Source organism: Rhagoletis zephyria, unplaced genomic scaffold, assembly GCF_001687245.7.
Source record: "Rhagoletis zephyria isolate East Lansing unplaced genomic scaffold, Rhagoletis_zephyria_1.1 Rzeph_scaffold_02437, whole genome shotgun sequence".
NCBI classification, from domain to species: Eukaryota; Metazoa; Arthropoda; class Insecta; order Diptera; family Tephritidae; genus Rhagoletis; species Rhagoletis zephyria.
This window is the reverse complement of record NW_016159521.1, coordinates 76,676-83,256: the sequence shown is the minus strand read 5'-3', so window position 1 is coordinate 83,256 and position 6,581 is coordinate 76,676. Positions and strand designations below refer to the sequence as shown.

The 6,581-nt window shown below is 35.8% G+C and overlaps 1 long non-coding RNA gene across 1 annotated transcript; it reads right to left on the bottom strand.

Moving 5' to 3' along the window:
- Positions 1 to 3,632: 3,632 nt before the first annotated feature.
- LOC108366899 (uncharacterized) lies at positions 3,633 to 4,603 on the bottom strand. The gene is made up of 2 exons (XR_001848173.1): positions 4,441 to 4,603; positions 3,633 to 4,384 (listed from the first exon to the last, which is right to left on the bottom strand). It is a non-coding gene; the product is annotated as an uncharacterized LOC108366899 (long non-coding RNA).
- Positions 4,604 to 6,581: the final 1,978 nt, after the last annotated feature.

The window sequence follows — 6,581 nt, the reverse complement described above, 5'->3', positions numbered from 1 at the left end:
GTTGTTGCTAATGTTGCGCGCTTTTGTTGTTGCTGGTGTTGCGCGCTGTTGTAGCCGCACTGGTTGTTATTGGTGTTGGTGTTCCGTGCTGTTGCGCGCTATGGTAGCCGTGCTGGTTGTTGTTGTTGTTGCGCGCGCTGTAGTAGCCGCACTGGTTGTTGTTGTTGCTGGTGTTGCGCGCTTTTATTGTTGCTGGTGTTGCGCGCTACGGTAGCCGCGCTGGTTGTTCTTGTTGTTGCGCGCTGTTGAATTTTTAAATAAGGATGTGGCGCTGCAAAAAAAAAATATATATAGACATATATACATAAATATAAGCTCGAAACTAAGTATTTGTGACAAGAACTATCCACCTAAGATGAAAACTACTACCGTTTCATTTTATAAAATTTTTATTTATTTGTACAATTTGTCCAATGATTTTGGGTTATCGTGTCCAACCACGCGACCCGAGCCAAGGAAACTTCAACATATACACTTAAATCAAAAAAAGATTGCGGTTTGAAATATGCACTCCTTCTGTAAATTTGGACGTGTATTTGGGCGCAAAAATACTGCTGATGGCCTAACACAAATTTAATTTTTTTTCTTTGCGAAAATAATCCTTATACAAATAACCGAACATTTCCCCCGCACAACAGGAAATCTCTCAAAATCTTTTTTTTTTCTTAGAATAAAATCTTAGGTCATTCCGAGTATTTTTGCATAGAACACCGTCGATTTTTACCAAAAAACGCCCATTTTAAACCGAATTTATTAGTAACTTTAACAACACATAACTTAAAAAAAAACTACAAGGCTCCGGCAGCTAGAACTATATATTTCCAATCAGTAGAACTGTCCTCCTGTTCTCTAGCTACTTATAGCAGAACTCTGGGGATACCAAACTAAATTGCAGCCTAATAAACTATTGCTCGGAAATTGAAATTTTTTATTTAAATTTAAGTTAGTTCTTTTGCTACACGCGTATGTTAAAGCCTCCCTAGATTCGGGCAGCGCGTCTGCACCCAGCACCACAAAATCATTGCACTACCATCCAAACTGTACCCCGACTATGAGTTTGACCGCTTCTGAGCGTTCAGAATATATGAGTCCGAAAGGAGCACCAATGAGACTAATATAAGTCTCCACTGTTTGCTGGGTGAATTAGTCAACCGCGGTCGTTATGTGCGTTTGCCTGCTCCGATTTACTCCATCCCAATCGTGCTCTCATGGGGCAGAAGTAGAGTAAGCAAGGAGACTCCCACGGAACACCACGAGCAGTGCACTAACCCCCTTATATGTAGTTATGAATATTAAGGAACACTTACCTTGGTTGCGCTGCTGCTGATGCTGCCGATATTGTCGATTCAGCTCATTGCCCGTTGCTACAGGAATTGTGGCTTTTGCTGACTCCCCAGGAGCTGCTCCTGATGTTGTATTTTTCACTGGATTTAAGGCCGCTGTCGCCAAATCTTAAATCTGGTCTTACAATATATTGCAATTTCACTTTAAAGAGTAGTTATAGGTTTCTAACTTTATCAACTATCCGTATTTGGGATTCACATTTCCACACAAAATCTCTGTTTAACGCTATAGAACTTGAAAGTCTTTTTATTAATTATTCTTTTAATCAAAAACATCGTATATACTTACAAGTATGGAATCCTATGCCCCTTTTTGTCTATTCTCTTTCTAACAACGGACGTGCCTGCCAAACAGCGGACGTGCCTGCCAAACTGAAAAGCATGATGGCGGCAGTGTTTGACAGGCACGTTCGACGATGCGAACGGCAATGGAAGGTAAGAAATGGAAGATGGATGACATGAGAATGAAATAATTATGAAATAGCAGAATGTCGAAGCAAAAACGAATTTGAGAAATGTGACAAAGCGAATGACGTTAAATGAAAGAAATGTAAAATAGCGAAATGTCGAAATAGAAGAAATAGATGACAGGCTCGTATTCAAGGGTTTCGTGAAACAAAAAGTGTTGCTGTGTTGCGCCATAAAATATTTAAATACTTTTTTAATGTGGTTAAATTGAATCATACGCTTTTTTAATAAGTTGGCAAAAGTACATATTTCGCCAGCCAAAATATATATATGTACCTATGTATGTATATAGCGCGACGCTGCAAGATTCATTTATAAATACGGTATATGCTAATGACGTTATTCATAAAAAATAAAATAGATTTAAATAGCTCTGTACAGTGACATTTTTATAAAAAAATCGATTTCTTAATTTTTTATGAATTTGGGTAAAATATTTAAATTCACATTTTTAGTGCATTTTTTTCCTATTTATTACTTTTAAAAATTTTATTTTCTTTAATAACCGTTTCACTGAGTTATACCACCCATCAAAAATCAAACTATTTTATAAGAAATGTATTGACCTTTTTACAACGGCATTTAAAGAATTTTTTGCTCAGATTGAAAAATTGCCTGCTTCTCACACTTCTGTGGTGCTTTTTATTGTAGTTATTATTCTGTTGACATCTAAATTTCCCTACATAGATTTTATGTGATTGCCGATAGATTGATTACCGGCATTTCCTCTGTGAACTTTTTTTAACTACATTCATAAAAAAATTACTAATTTTGGTTTCTTTTTTCATCTTGAACTGGTACATATGTTTGTATGTAAAATGCATTTAAAAACGTCATTTGCCCAATATGCACGATGCAGCGAACAAAGGTGGCACCGTCAGACATACCCCTACTTTGAATTTGTCGATTTTGATAATTCTGATCTAAAAGTAAACGACGTATCAGAAACTTTAAATGTACTGAAATTCACTTATACTTCCAGAAAAATCACCGCTTTTTCACATTTTCCTTATTAATTGTCATTGTAACTCATATATTTTTAGAATTCAGCGCAATTAAAACACGCTTACTATCGAAAAATTTATTATTGAGAAAATTGGCTGGTCTGATATTTTCTTTTAACATGCAATTCGCCTTTGTTTACTTTTTGTACAGAAATGTCATCGCCACTATGACGGGGCAATCTTGTACTCTTTCTTGTCAAATATGCATTTTGATGTAACTGCTATGAAGCTATGAATACTCATTAAAATCGTTTCAGTTCGTAATAAACGTACATTACATACTTGTAGTCTAAATCATGATAAAAACATAGCAAGGTATAACCGTTCTCTCAATTTGTCGGCCATGATTTTTTTTTGAAGTTTGAAAACATTTTAAAATCATATAAATGTGAAAATAAAAAAATGAAATTGTTCGAAATTGTTGTTGCTTGAGATGGAAAATGAAAATGTGTGTGTGAGTTTGTGAGTAAATTTAAAAATTAAATTGTTTGGAAACGTCAAGAATTTTAAAAGTGACTCTCAGCGGTTCTACCTTACTATATTTTTATCATGGTCTAAATATATTTTTTAATATGAACTAGCTTTTTTAATTCTAGAAAATATCAATAATCACAAGAATTATAAAAATTTCTCTTCAAAAGATACGTTTCAAAGCATCCCTGTTGATGTCATAATTCAAATAAAAATTTGAATAGAAATTTTGATGCAAACGATTTTCCTCGATATTCATCATACAAATTTCTTTAATCTTTATTTTCTTCCACGCAAATTTACTCATTACTTTAAATGGCTTTCATCTTTTTATTTTTGTAAAAAATAATATAAACATGTTGCTCTTGCCAGCTGCAATAGCTTCAATACACTAACAAAAGTGTGAATACCCAGTGCCCAGCTTAGAACAAGAATCCTAGCATTTTGCCTCCCAAATGTTACCGTCTGGCCTCCTCAAGATCCATAATGCCTCCGGAGTTAGTCAACACAACGTAACCAAATTGACGAGAAGGCAGCAAGTTGTTGGTCCACTTCCAACCATTTCAACCAATTTATGCGATTTAATGGGCCTCATGCATAAAAAATGAGTCTAAGGTCAGACTCAATTTTTGCACTAAAGGGGTGAGCTTAAGCTCAAGAATTTGTACTGAAAATCGAGTTGGAGCTTAAACTCACATTTAATGCATGAGGTCCAATATCTTCACTGCTACCTTGTGTTGCGTCCAGTAAATAGTGGCCAATTTTTACGAGTGCCTGTGGGCCTCTGCCAGTAGCTGCAGCTGCGGCGGCACGTGATTGTGGCATAACGTTGATGTAAGCGTAAAATAAGAAAAGGTTTGGTAAGGTTTTTCGGGCCGCTGCTTAGGCCACAATCGCAAATGCACCCACACATGCGTACGTGCTGCGTAGAGACGTAAATTATAGTTTTCCCCGAGCTCCAGTTTCTTATCGCACTATTATTTCCCTTATTACTTATAATTCTCTGCCACGATTTACGCTGCTCGGGCCACGGCTGCTTTTACAAGAAAATAAACCATTTGTTTAAACGATGCTCATCTTACTTGTCCGTATGTCGCTCTGGAAAGAAATATATATTAAATTATATGTTTTCTTAAAAATAAATGCAAATTTACCTAATTTTTCCACCGGCAGGCACGAATATGATGTTCAAAACAAAAGCAATGACAACGAATTTCACACACATTGATGTATTTTAGCGCAAACGATAAGTTTCACAAATATTTTAAATTATTGCCTGGAACATACACATTTATCGTTATTATTGGAAATGCAAGACTTGGCACGCATTTTTAATTTCTTTTTTATTGAATTCAAATGAATAAAAACACATTTTTCTAAAATATTTCTCAATTTACATTTTAAAGTTTTTTCTGAAACTTGAATGTTACTCTGTGCGGAGAATGAGAGAATTGAAAATCAGGTGATCTCAGCTGTTTTCAAATGTAAACAAACAAAATGGCGCTTTCCATACTTGTAAGCCTATACAATGATCAAAAATTTTTATAGGACTAGCATAAAAATTCCGACTGCGCTAATGAGAACCATGCTGCCTTTAAGTCACCGTTCCGAATTGTTTGGCTGTAAAACGAAAATGTAAATGGTTGACTGCAGAGTTGCCAGCGGGTTTTTATATCTTTGCACTGCGGGAATATTCCATTTGGAAGAATAACGGGCACTGCGTCATTTGGACTTGTTCCGTTGCTCTTCCAAATGGAATTTGCCGCAGTGCAAGGAGGAATACAAAAAAAATCCGGGGTTGCCGTGACTCCTTAGCAAGTATTCCCCCCCCCCACTTAACCGCAAAAAACCTCTGAAAATTGGCTAGTTTACATCTAGGAACCTAATACCAAGCATTTTTAATAGAAAACGCTCATCTATTGACAGAAGAGCAAATTTTGACGGATCAGAATAAAAATTTGACATTTCTCATCAGAACTTCGCCTAGCTCATGGGTCTAGGTAAAATTTGACAGCTTCTGATTGTGTATACACCTAATATTGTGGGCGATAATAAAGAGTCAAAATCAAAATGCAAGCTGATAAAAAACCACAGAAAACGTACATTACTTGCGATTTATAAAAAGATGTAAATTTTGACAATTCCAGCAACACGCAAAATAGAGCTTTCGTACGAGCGTGTTTGGTTTGATTCACAGGCCGTATGTCAAAATATGGATAAGGTTGCCGCCTGAAAGTTTTCGTGCAAAGGAAAACGTAGCTGTCAAACTACCAAGACACCGCAGTAGATGCCAGAATACAACCCTGATATATATTGCTCTATATATTTTCACATTTGTGTCAAGATATAACTCAATCCTGTGAGGACGCAGCTACAGGTAGCTGTCACAAACTATCACCAGCCTCTGCGGGGAAGCGTTTATCAACCGAGAAAAGTAGGCGAACAGGCCTGCAGGAACTAGTGACAATCAGCGACACTGTCCGCAAGGAACACAGCTATCGCAAAATGGCAGACCTTCCATTCAGTTTTGGTGTTGCCTTACGCTCTGGAAAAATTATTAGCTGGTGAAATTTATGGCACGCTACCGGGTGCGCTATACGCCGAAGAATAAAGTATTTATATTTTGTACGGCGAACAGTAACCCATAACAATAGTTAGTTTTATTATATTTAAAAGTCGCGTTTATTTAATTAAGGTTAGGTAAATTTAATCCTGCTAACTTGTACTTTATCTTTATTTCCTTTTAATCCAGTTCACTTAATTCTTTTAATTGTATTTAGGTTATTGGTGCCTACAATTAGATCCCTAAGTTAAAATATAAGATCTCTTAGTTTTAATTCATGGAAATCGTAGTTGATTAAATTTTATTTAATGTAATTTAATGCCAGTTGTGTTTCATTCAAAATTCAAAAAAAAACTCCCTCGTTTAACCCTGGAAGGTATATCTATGTATGCATGTGTACACATATGTATGTGAACACAAAAACAAACATATACGTATGTAGGTATGTACGTGATAGGTGGGTGTATGAACTTAACTTAAGAAGTGTCTATAGGTTACGCGTGGGTACTTAAACATAGGCACGCAAAATTATTTAAATATACCTATGACGCTATAGGTTCACGCAACTAGTTCAAGTGAAAAAATGTATCATCAGCAGTAGTACAAAAAAAATTTTATAATGAAAAAGAGAAACAATAAATTTTCGGTTGAATTGTTGTGCCACCTCAGTAAGCTTGGTCACTTATATGGCTGGTCAAAATCCTGAGTTTCAAATTAACTCCTTTTTTTATA